The 12,368-nt window shown below is 38.5% G+C and overlaps 1 long non-coding RNA gene across 2 annotated transcripts in view; it reads right to left on the minus strand.

Annotated features, from left to right (window-relative positions):
• Window positions 1–521: 521 nt before the first annotated feature.
• Window positions 522–12,368, minus strand: part of LOC149033412 (uncharacterized) — a 31,380-nt gene continuing 19,533 nt past the window's right edge. For both annotated transcript variants that reach the window (XR_016178939.1, XR_016178938.1), the window contains one exon: window positions 522–5,378. This is a non-coding gene — a long non-coding RNA (uncharacterized LOC149033412). The remainder of the gene's footprint in view (window positions 5,379–12,368) is intronic.

Genomic DNA, 12,368 nt, shown 5'->3' on the forward strand with positions numbered 1-12,368 from the left:
AGCTGCTGAGATACGATTTTCTATTCGAAACGGAACTTTGTACTGGCCAAGAAGCTTAGAAACGGAACGCGTATTCAATTAAACTAATTTTGTTAATTAGTACGATATTCTGGGCGTCATTTGTTTAGAGGAAAGAGAGAGAGAGAGAGAGAGAACAAGATCACGATACCAAAGTATACGAGCAAATTTTATTACTACCGCTTATATAAAATGAAAAATAAGATAAGAGGAAGAGAAATTAAGGAACGAGTTGATGATGGAAGAAAGAGGATCAAGAAGGAAGATTGCTCGTAGGTTGTAGAAATCAGGTTAAGCTGCGCTTCAAGTGTAGTAACAACACTGCCTTGCTTCTAATATGTTTACGTGCATAGTACAAAGTGACTTAAAGTACAGTCTTTGTTTTGATAAAATTATTAGCTGCTACTACCGTTATATTATTTCAACCCGAGTTGCAACTTCAATTGATATTTACAAGATCTAACAAAAATAAGCTTACAAGTGGTTAGCAAAGGATCTTTCGAATAATAATATTTTATTTTATTTTCTTATTCTATATAAAAATGTGTTAGGTATTGCAATCGTTGCTATGTTACTGCACAGTAGAGAATACTCTTGAGAAATAGGTAGAAAATGACGTCCAGGAAAAATAAAAAATTTCAACGAGATTCAGGATAGTCCTTTAGATGGAGTAGGATAACGGAGTACATCGGTTAAAGTTTTAAGCTTTAAAATGTGGCCTGGATAAGAGCTACCGAAGAAGTCCACATCTTTTGATTCGAACTTCAGGAAAAGTCGTGTTTCCGGCAAGACGTACATTGATTCTCTCTCTTTCTCTCTATCTCTATCTCTGCCTCTGTCTTTCTTCTTTCAAAGTGTCGAGTCTTCCTTCTATTGTGCTGCTTCTATTCCCTCCCTCTCTTTTCTACTCTTTTTCTTTCTTAGTTTCTTTTACGAAAGACTCCTTTCCAACCTTTACTTGTTCCTTACGAAAAAGCAGGTCTGAGAGAACGAATGCCCTGCCTCCTGCAGAAGTTCTTCCATTAGCGATAACAATGAAAGATGATCATTCGACCTAGCGATGATCACTCTCTACAAACATATGCACGCATGACGGCAATAAATTTTCTCCCCCCCCCCCCTTTTCTTCAATATTTTTTACCAATTTACATATTTCTAATTTGTGCCAATTTTAATTGTTTATTCTTTAAAAATTGTTGTTTGATATATGATATATTTTAAATAAAACTTCATGCGGAATGTATTCAAATTTTTGCAATATCCTACGACGCACTGTATCTACTCGTTACAAGTGTTGTAACATTGAATATTTCTCGGATTTTCTTCTATAATTTACATGTTAAGAATAATAAAAATTAATAGACATAAACGAACAAAATAAAAAAACAGCAAATTTCTCCCCGGTAATCCGAACCGAAAAGCTTGTCCATTAACAGCTTTGCTAATGGACAACGGGTGCTCTCAGTAGCGAGTAATGCAAGAAAAAAAGTCACTGAACGTAAGCAGTCCGTTGTAGAAATATTAGTGATAATTATAATCATTGTGATTTCCTTCCTTTCTTTCTTCCTTTTTTCTATCATTCCCAAATTTACTAATATTTTTCCCGTCGTCGTAGATAATTTCCTGATGTTCGTTTATTTAAGGGTGGAACTGAAGTTAAATTCATTGTTTCTTATTTCTCTTTCTCTCTCCTTTTTTTTTTACTTTCCTGTTATGTCACAAACTGTGTTTTTGAACTTTTCTCACAACAGGAGAGATACACTTTGCTCGAGAACGTTCCCGAATACGCAATTAGTTAATGGTCGATAAAACCAGCTGCAAAAGACCGTGGAGAACGGACAAAGAGTTAGAAGAGAAAACGAATCCGTCTCGTCTACCTTCTGCGATTCGTTTTCACTCGATTGTTTGTACGCTCTGTACCTCCACCTCCATCACTTCCTCCTCCCTAGTCTTTCGTTCGCTTTCTCTCTCTCTCTCTCTCTCTCTCTCTCTCTCTCTTTCTCTCTCTCTCTCTCACTTTGGACTATGCCTTTTCATCGGTCTGTCGAATTGTACGTCGTGGAACGGAATTTCCGGCAAGAGAACCTACCGCCGAAGAGAGGGTCGAAACGGAACGGGAGAGGAGGAGGAAGTGGAACAGAGGAACTTCATACATGATTTCCCTCGAGTCCCTGAAGTGAAGCATTTCTGGCAATGTGCGCACGTACCAGGAAGAGAAAGAGAGCAAGAGAGAGAATGAGAGAGAGAGAGAGAGAGAGGGAGGGAGAGACACGGCCATCGGCCTTCTGCCACACGCGGTATCTCGCTGACAGAGTTGCCCGATCATGCGTACATTACGAGATTTGCGCGGAAAAAAGGAAACAGGGATGGGAAAAGGAAGAATGCCATGTAACGGATCCTGCAGAGAATATTTAAGGGGTGGTCCGCTAGTAGGATAGGAGTGGGATAAACGGAAGGAATGGCCGAAGTTATGCCTTCGTAAGCTATTCCATGTGCTCAAAGGGAAAAGATAGATTTTTTAAAAGAACCCAACAATTTTCTGCCTCGTTAAAACCTATCTGGGAAAAAGTATGTACGTTTGTGTTTAACGTAAAGGATCCAGGAATAAGATGAACTTGCATACGATTAAATATTTCTACATTTATTATGGAATTGAATTAGTATTTTAATTCTACCTACTGATTCAACACTATTACACTTTTCAAACAAACATGCGATTGTTTAAATGTATGGTAATTAATAAATATAAGCTACGATGGTAGTTTCTATGCTGATTTATAACTATCCATTGCAATGACAGATTTTGATCCTATTAATTTCAATCTTTATACAAATATTTTATATTAATTCTTTGCACTCTAAGTCTTTTATGCTTGACACAAGTTTATATGAACTTTTTGTTCATCTATTTGACTTTAGTAATACGTAGTATCAATTCTATTCCAATCTTTTAGAACACTCTGTATCTATGCACATGAAATTATATAAAGCTATGGTAAACTTCAAATTGTAAATTTGGAATAATATTTCAAATATACCGTGTATATGCATATGCATAAACTATATGATTAATGAGATAATTATGTATGCGTGTAGTATATTTAATTGGAATGTCACATATACGTGTACTTACTTTTTTAAGATTATTATAACAATTGCATAATATTTTCTCCCAAAGAATCGCAACTGGTGTTGCCTCGATCACTGTTCGAACATTACTAAGTCGTTTTGTAAACACTCGTCTATTTTATAAGTCACGTCTCTTTGAATTAGAAGATAATTTGTCTAACAAGGTCAGACCGTTTGTAATAAAAATTTGTAATAAAAATTGCAGCTTGCCAATCGATATTTTTCTTATTATCGGAGCGAATTTTTTATTATTAATTACATGTAAACACTTTTTATTGCTCGCATATTCTAAGTTTTACCTTGGTAAATTAAAAATCGGTTAAATAAGCGTACCAATGCGGTTTGAGTGACATTTCGATTTTACGATACAATAACATCGCTTGCTTTATGCAAGTTCTTTCTTTTAATTAAACTATCGCAGGAAAATAACTTGTTCTTTTGCCGAAAATGTTCTATTATTTTCTTTCTCTTTTCCCAAGCTTCCACTTTCTTTCTTATTTTTTAAATTTATCGAACAGCAAGAACTTTTAAATACACGATAAAACGTACTTACGTATAGCAATACTAAATATATATATGGAGGACGATGGACAAGAAGATTAAGCACGCTCCGGTGCGTGGCTACGGATTTAATGGAATCGATGGTAAAAAATTTAATAACGACACTAATTGGCAAGAGGGCATTGGCTACGTCCAGAGGCTGCGAGCTGCTCCGCTCCGCCACCTCGTCGATTGGGTCACAAAGCTTTTCCCTTTCCTACCCTTCCTTCCTCCACCCTTCCTCCACCCTTCCTCCTTCTCTCTCTCTCTCTCTCTCTTTCCCTCTCTCTCTCTCTTTCCCTTTTCACCTCTTTTCTTTTTTCGTTTCTTTGTGTCTAACGTGTGTATGATGATAAAAAGAGCATCCCCTATTAAAAACGTTACGCGCGTTAAAGTGTAGTTTGTTCTCTCTTTTTCTACGATCCGCGAGATACGCGCGTGCGTTTCTCCTCCCTTTTTGTCTTTGACTGAATTCAATAGCCCTTTAGAATGAAAAATAAGTCTTTATATCGAAATCATTCGTACGCATGGGTTCTTTTTTTCGTTTAATCGGGAATACGGATTTCAAGTAAATCTGACAAAAAAAAACAAAACGATACTATTGACGATTATCGTTATGCATAGGTAATACGCATTTAATAAGCTTAATGTTTTGTCTCTTTCTTTGAAATTCATTGCAAATCACTCATATATTTGAAGAGTAGACGGATCACGAGTTACGAACAAATTGTTGTTTCTTTAAATATATTCTTTTTCTTGCTTTAGAAAGTGATGTACCTGTTAATGAAACGTATACATGTAAAACGTATATAGGATGATAGTCCCATAACACCCCTCGCGAATATGTATGGATTGTATGTCGGTAAACTGGCGGCCGGAACGATTAGATGTTCGATCTGTATCAATATTTACTTCGCTTCACTGCGGCGCGTCTTGCGAAATGGAAGCCAGACTTCCTTCATCTCAACGTGTTTGCTCGTGCCGTGAAGCAGATACGCGGGATTCCCAAGGGAGGACGTGCTAGTAGTCCTACGGACAGGCTTACCCTTCGAGTTACGAACCACCAAACAAGTCCCTCTACCCCACTTCTTCAACAACTTATTTCCTTCTCTTTTGATAAAAAGAAAAAGATAAAGGAAAAGAAAATAAGAACTACATTTCCTCTTCTGATCTTTTTACGACCGATTTCACATTGAAATTAAAGAAAATACAAAAAGTAGAATAAAAATTGCTTATCACTGATTATTTCAAATATCCATTTTCAAAAGAAAATTTAAAGAAGTTTATCTGCGAATGTTATTCCATGAGCGAAGCAATTAATGTTCATTTTCGTTCGGCGATCTTGGCTGGTGGAAAAATCGTAAGAACTTTTCCAACGTCCTAGAATTCATCGATCATTTTCTCTTCGCGCAATAATCTCCAGTTATGTTCTATTGGTTCGCTTTCTCGGTGTAGACGAAGAATTTAGCGTTAGGTGTGTAGTAGGTTGGTACGTACGTCGATGATGAACGATGTTGTGGACTCTTTTCTCGCAACGAGACCGATACCTTCATTAATCAATATACGCAAGAAGACGGTTTCGTATTTTCATCTCTTGAGATTTTATTTTATATCGTTTTATTCTTCTTTTCTCTTTCTGTATAGAGTCGACGGTATCGCAACGAAGTTGTCACAGCGTTTCGTCATTTGTGCTGCAAAATAAAGCAAGTCGAGTTAAAAACGCGAATATTAGGTAAGAGTAAAGGGAAGGAAGGCAGGTAAAACGAGGAAAAAAAAAAAGAAGAAAAAAGAGGGAAAAAAATGTGGCCGTCGACAAGTCTAAAAGGGCTCGGCCGGCTCGTAGTTACGCGGCCACCTCCTCCTTCGTAGCTCACAGCTAGGTCCGCGCGACCACGCCGGGCAATTTTTCAATGGCTCCGGCCGAGCTTGAATTCTCGTTAATTTTTACTTTCTCTCGCCATCCGCTATGGGGGTCTGCCATTGTTCGCACGGCTTAGTTCTGAGCCCCTACAACGATAACAGAGAAAATGTAACGGACCGCGCGAGAGGGTATACCTACCTACCTACCTACCTGCCTACCTACCTACCTACCTACCTACCTACCTAGCTATCTACCTAACTACCTACCTACCTACCTAGCTATCTACCTACCTACCTACCTACAACCAACAGGGCGAGGCTGTCGATGGCAACACTCTCCAATAAAGTGAATCTCTCTACGCTCGGAACAACCCTACTGCTGTTCCTCTCCACCTCTTCCTTTACCTCCTCTCAATGGCAGTACTAGCTAGCTAGCTAGCTAGCCTCAATTGTGATACTTGCTGGTGGTGGACATTGATACTACCAATATTACCTCTCTCGATCTCCCTTTTCCGATTTCATTCTATACCCCACAGCAAACTACTGCCGACAATAACGACATTTTACATATCTCTAAAAGTAGTTGTATGGAAGAAAGACAAAGTTTTGTGAAAGGGGACCAAGTATAATAAGTATATGAGGACTTTGATCACAGCTGGAAGGAAATTCATAAGCAATTTATTAATTCAGCAGCTAAAACAGCTTCTTTTGAAGATACGAGAGAGCTTGTACTTACTCTCTTTCTCTCTCTCTCTTTCTCTTCCTTTTTTTCTCTCTTGTTCTTTTCAAACAATAGAATTCTAAAAAATTCTAGAAAAGATGCTTTCGAATTAATTAGATGTTAAACTAAGGAACCGTTTGATACATTTTTTTATGGTATATATTCTGTTGTTCGCATCATCCACGAAAAGTACCTAAGTAAAGACAGTCGACTGTGTTCTTGAGTGAAGAACGAAAGTTTAATGAGTTACTCCTTGACTGACGTGTTCTCGTAAGGATAATAGAAAGAAGTAGCAAAGAGAAAGAGAAAGAGAGAAAGAGAGAAATGAAAGGGAGAGAAAATAGCAGAGAAATGTGCGAAGAGATAATGTACCACTAGTGTGTATGTTAGGGAAGTATGCTGGCGAGAGGTGAGAGTAATGGTGGGGGAAGAAGTACGAAAGAGTAATTAGTCGTTACCATATTCGTTGGAATAACGAAGCGAACTGACGTGAAGTAGTGTTTGGGTGAACTTCACAAGTCACTGAAATTACAGCGTTAATTACAAGATTCACTGCATCTTCGCTAATAGCAACGATTCCATCTTATTAATTCGGATATAATGTCCACGTGGATGAGATATGGAATTAGGATACCAAAAATAATCTCTTTTTTGGCTGAACATAGATGATATTTGTTATAATCAAGAAAGATTTCGATCGTTTTATATTAGGGTACTTATTATTGTTGAGGTGTAAGCTAATTGGGTTAGTGCCTCTCCTTCTTTCTATTCTTCATGGACAAAATTCGAACGTGTCATGTCTTCTCTGGATAAGAGGAATCGGACGGAGTTGGGTGCTCAGAGGGATTGAAAGAAAAGTAAAATGGGGGGAAGGGAAAGCAATGTTATCGGATTCCGTGCGTGCCGTATGCAGAGCCATTGATTGCTGGTGCTGACCGCACAATCACACCACCCTATATATATATCTCTCTCTCTCTTCTACAGCAACCCCTCTCGTAGGTTGACAGCGATCGACAGATTCCCATGTCGAAGCCAGAACTCACTGCATGTTTTGTTGCTCTGATCTCTTTTCGCTTGACTTTTTTAATGCGATAGCACGACAACCACCATCCCTTTTTCGTGAGTCTCTTATAATCATCCTTTAAAAGATGAAGGATCCATGCACCTATATACCCTACGTACAAAGAAGAAGTGATTAGTGGAAAACTCGTATCTTCCTTTCACTGGAGCCCCGTCTCATATTTCAATCTTCCTGCTTTTCTTTAGATAGTCATGCATAACAAGTTCGAAGTAAGGAAGATTAAGTTTCTAGCGGTACACAGGAAAACTACCGATCTTATACGTAACAGTCTTTGTAGTAACGAGAATGTTATACTTTCAAGAAAAATCTGATGATCATAAATTTAAAAGTATTTTTTTTAAAGTACAACATATCATGTATATCAAATAATTATATTTGTTCTTAGATGTTTGTCAATTATAGTTAATTATTAAAAAACGAAATAATATACATAAATGTGATACAGTACGTGTATCGATTCGTTCACGTGCTTGAAAAAGTCGAAAATCTGCTCAGTGTTTCAGATTTTTTTTATTTTGGCATTGACCTCCAGGCTCAAATAAAAAATCGGGAAAAGCCAGATAGAGGGAATGGATGGAGGATGTATATGTAGAGAGAGAGAAAGAGAAAGAGAGAAAGAGAGGAGAGAGGACGTTAACCAATATTCTGGCTTTCGGCACCGCTAGGATTTAAAGGCTGGTTTGGCTGCTCGTATGGAAATTTATGAGACTATTTCGCATGTAAGCACTAACCAGGTGTGGCTACGCATAAATTTTGCATCCTTGCACGTATATTTCAAGACCCTTTGCTCCTCTTCTCTTCCTGTGTTACTCTTCCCTTAGTAGGGTAGGTGTGAGCCAACTTAGCAGAAGTTACCTGTCTGGTATCTCATTCTCCTTTCTACCATCTTCCTTTTCCACCGTGCCTTTTCTTCCTTCTCTTCTTCCCTCTCTTTCTCTCTGTACGTCTTATACACATTACAGTTAACCCTCTCTCTCTCTCTCTCTCTCTCTCTCTCTCTTATTCTTCGCCAGAAGATAGTATCCCTAAATCACCCCCTCCTCAAATGCCCTGGAGCACCAAAGCTTCCTTCTAATTGCACCACGCTACGTTTAAATTACTTAAACCCCCCTCCCCGGATACTCCGCACTCCTCGTCTTGGACGGCCTCAAATTAGTTTCAGATAGGCGAAAAGAATGACGCGCGTTCGCTTGCAAGAGAACCCAGTAGAAGAACACAGAAGAATCTTGCTGGGAATGCTAATTTAAACTAGATCCCATTTACGTCGAATTCGTTTCCTTCCTTTCTTCTTTCACCCACCGTTATCTTCTCGCGATTTCTACCGCGTCTAATTGTTTTTCCTTTTTCATTCTTCCCTTCCCTTCCATTCCCTTTTCTTTCCTTTCCTTTGCTTTTTCAATCTTACACGTGCACGCGCGAATAATTCTAAGAAAAATGATTTGTCCCTGTAAGAAATTTTGTTCAATAGATTTAACGTGTAATTCGGAAGCTTTCTAATCCATAGTTGCTCCTAGAACTTATCGAATAATTTCACGCGAAGTTGCCCGGAGGCACATTCAGAGATACATCCTCATTCCGGACAAAATCAACCGCAGGGATGAAATGCACGGCTGGGACCAATCACGTTTGCAATTAAAGGCAAAGCCGCAGCCGCGGGGAAAACTCACGAAGGACGCTTGACGGAGAGAAACGTATCTCTCGTGTATGCCTGCTACCTCTCTATCTTGAGCGCAATGGCGACACACTCTCGAGGCGTCCTTTTAAATACGTGACCTGTAAATAATTGCATGAAGGGACAAAGCACGTGCGCAACCGGACTCCGAGCGAATAGTGTACCGTTAGTTTGTATGATAGGAGCTCTCTCACTCTTACACGCATATAACTACACATGTTCCCATTTAGATGCATACACTCACACACATACACGCACAAGTACATATGTACAATTCTACATATACAACAAATGTACTACACCGTACTAATATCTTTCTTTCTTTTTCTATCTTTCTCTACCTTTATGCGATTAGAGATCCTTGAGAAAATCACTATGAAAGTAAATTTTCAACAACTGCCCAGGTCGAAACGTGCTGCCGTTAAAAACGATGGAAAACGATAGTCATCCAGGGGAATATTTAACCTCGACGTTGATTAAAATATTACGTTTTATGATTCAACGTTACGTTTCGTTTAAGCAAAATATGTAGTCGTCTCTATATTCATATAAATGCGACATGGAAAAGGATGCTCTAAACGTTTCTATTTCATTGTTTCGCGTTTCCGTCGTAATTTGAGAGTAAAACGATATATGTACTGGAGAGGGGAATCGATATCTTTGTAATCGAATTCCGCCATTGCGTTGAATTAACTGCTGTTATTTTTTAACTACATTGCGGCCATCGAATTTGTGATTCCACGTTCCCGGCGTTCGCGATACGAGTTCATACTTTCATGGGAAAGGGAGAGAGAGAGAGAGAGAGAGAATGTGCGTGAGAGAGAGAAATATCGAAGCAGCCCTGTCGACGGAATCGGTTTTAATTTTCATAAAATTCAATACCCATCCATTTTGAGCTTGCACCATTTTTATGGATGCCATGCGACACATTTCATATACATCCGGGAGTATGTACGAGATAGAAAAGTCAAAAGGGATGAGGAATACGTGAGGATGGTGAACCGCAACCTGGTCGTCGGATCCATTGTAACCTCATAGAAATTAAAATCGATCTTTTCTCGACCATGACTAATATATCTGTATATATTCTTTTTTCTACTAATGATTTGAAAGTGAGACTTTGTGATTTTTGCGTTAATACGTAGAAGCGAATCACAGGAGTGTTACCTTTAAAATGTATAATTCTCCTAATTCACGAAATAACTAGTTCATTCAGAAATTCCACAAGATGCTTTTAACTATTCTTAAAATACTTGATAAAAGTATGTAAATCTACCTTATTTCATAGATGAACAAGTTTCACGCTTTAAAGGAAACATATGTTATTCAACGATGAGTAAAATAAGAAAAATCTTTTCTTAATAATGTCATATCGAATGTCATTCAACGTCGATGCAGAGAAATACTAAACCCCGTACGCTAAAGGTTGCAACATTTGCAAGAGATATAAAATCATCGTTTATCGATGAACTTATAAAAGGAAAAATGTTAAAAGAGGTAGTACACGATAAGGAGAGAAACGAGCAAGGAAAAAGGCAGAAAATGGTAGCGCTCTTTTGCGTATGCTAGGGAAAGATTCCCTTCGTGGCATAACGTTTTTGTAGATTCGGATTGAAGTTTGTTCGTAACTCCACTCTTGTCGGTCCTCTCTTCCACCCCCTTTCTGCTATCTATAATCGTGTCTTTTGAATACGCTCTCTGTTCAGCCTCGCCATCCTTGAGTCTATCCACCAGCGGGAAAACCAATTCCTGACAGATATCCGGGTGACGTCTCTTCCTACCCTCTCTCTTCTGTCGATATAACGCTGCAGTCAAACCTCGAACGTCGTTTCGTTCACCGCGGCAAGAGTGCGGAATAACGAGGCACGTTACGCGCTTTTCACGACGTTCCCCGTACGTTCCCCGTACGATTTGACGGCAAAAAAAGAGAATAAGTCGTAGGGTGTAAAAAGAAGAAGAAGAAGAAGAAGAGTTGGGAGATGCTAGGAATTTGTTTTATTTATACTACCACCTTTCCCTCTATCTGACATAAGCAAAACGAAAGATTTTCAAGAAGAAAGAAAACGTGGGAAAGAGTAGGAGCAGAAGGGGGCGGTGAAGGAGGAGAAAAGAAGGGATGGCGAGAAGGGTGTTGGTGGAAGATCGGTGCTGAACGATAACAGGACTATTCCCTTCTGTAGGACGCAAGGCAGGCGTCTCATTAGACGCGATTCAATGTGCCACACTCAAGCAGATTCCTGCCTTCCAGATTGTTCCATTTTCCTTCATACATATTTAAATTATTGAAATTGCTGCATTACCATATTCCATTGATTTATCGATGCCTCTCCTCAGCTTTCTTTCTCTTTTCCTTCTTTCCTTCCTTCCTTCCTTCCTTCCTTCCTTCCTTCCTTCCTTCCTTCCTTCCTCCTACCTTACTTCTTTTTTTCCTATACCTTCTTTTACTCATCGCTCCTTCTTACGGTATTACTCGGTCGCCTTTATTTTCGAGTTAACTGTCAGCGATCAAAATGAAGATGAAACATTTCAAGTGAACCAGTAAATGTTATATATCATGCGACTATGTTTTTTCTTATCATTAATTCTTAAGTTATAATACTTTCATTCGATATTTCACAATTCTTTTATTACACTCAATATGTATCGATAAAATAAATGTGAAATATCGCTTATAGGATTTAAATTCTTTTCAATATTCTCTTAAATACAATGTAAATGTTATAAATAATCTAACGATGTATTAAAAAACATAATCAAAAGAACCTAACCACTACGATGATCAAAGTACAATTATTTTTTGAATGACCCTGTAAGACAATTTTTTACAAATAACTGATTGAAACTACGATAACAAGTGGACCAAGTCGTATAGAAGAAATAATAATAAAAAAATGTCGATGGTATCCTTGCGGCTCCACGTCTAATTATGTAACAGGATATTGTAGTACTTTAATAATATTAGTCTCTTTCGTTTTAATGATCGAGGTAACTGGAATACTTCTACGAGGCGTAACCGGACAAAAGTTTATAACTTTACAACCTATAAAAGCATGGTTGTGTGGGTGTGCTCGAGTCAACCCGTTGTTAATGTTGACCGTCTGAAAAGTCTCTTTCTCCTTCTCTCCCTTTCTCTCTCTCTCTCTCTCTCTCTCTCTCTCTCTCTTTCGTTCGTACATACACGTGCACGCAAACACACTGAGACAAGACCGCCTTCCTCAACTAAACCCCCGTTCAAAGTGGAGAACAAGCTGCTACCAACAACCGTCTACGAACATAATGGACGACCAAACAGCTTTACACCTATTTTATGAAGCCCGATATTGCATTTAGAATAGCGATAGTGCACG

Source organism: Polistes dominula, unplaced genomic scaffold (assembly GCF_049000335.1).
Source record: "Polistes dominula isolate Pdom_NZ unplaced genomic scaffold, Pdom_raw_medaka contig_27, whole genome shotgun sequence".
NCBI lineage: Eukaryota > Metazoa > Arthropoda > Insecta > Hymenoptera > Vespidae > Polistes > Polistes dominula.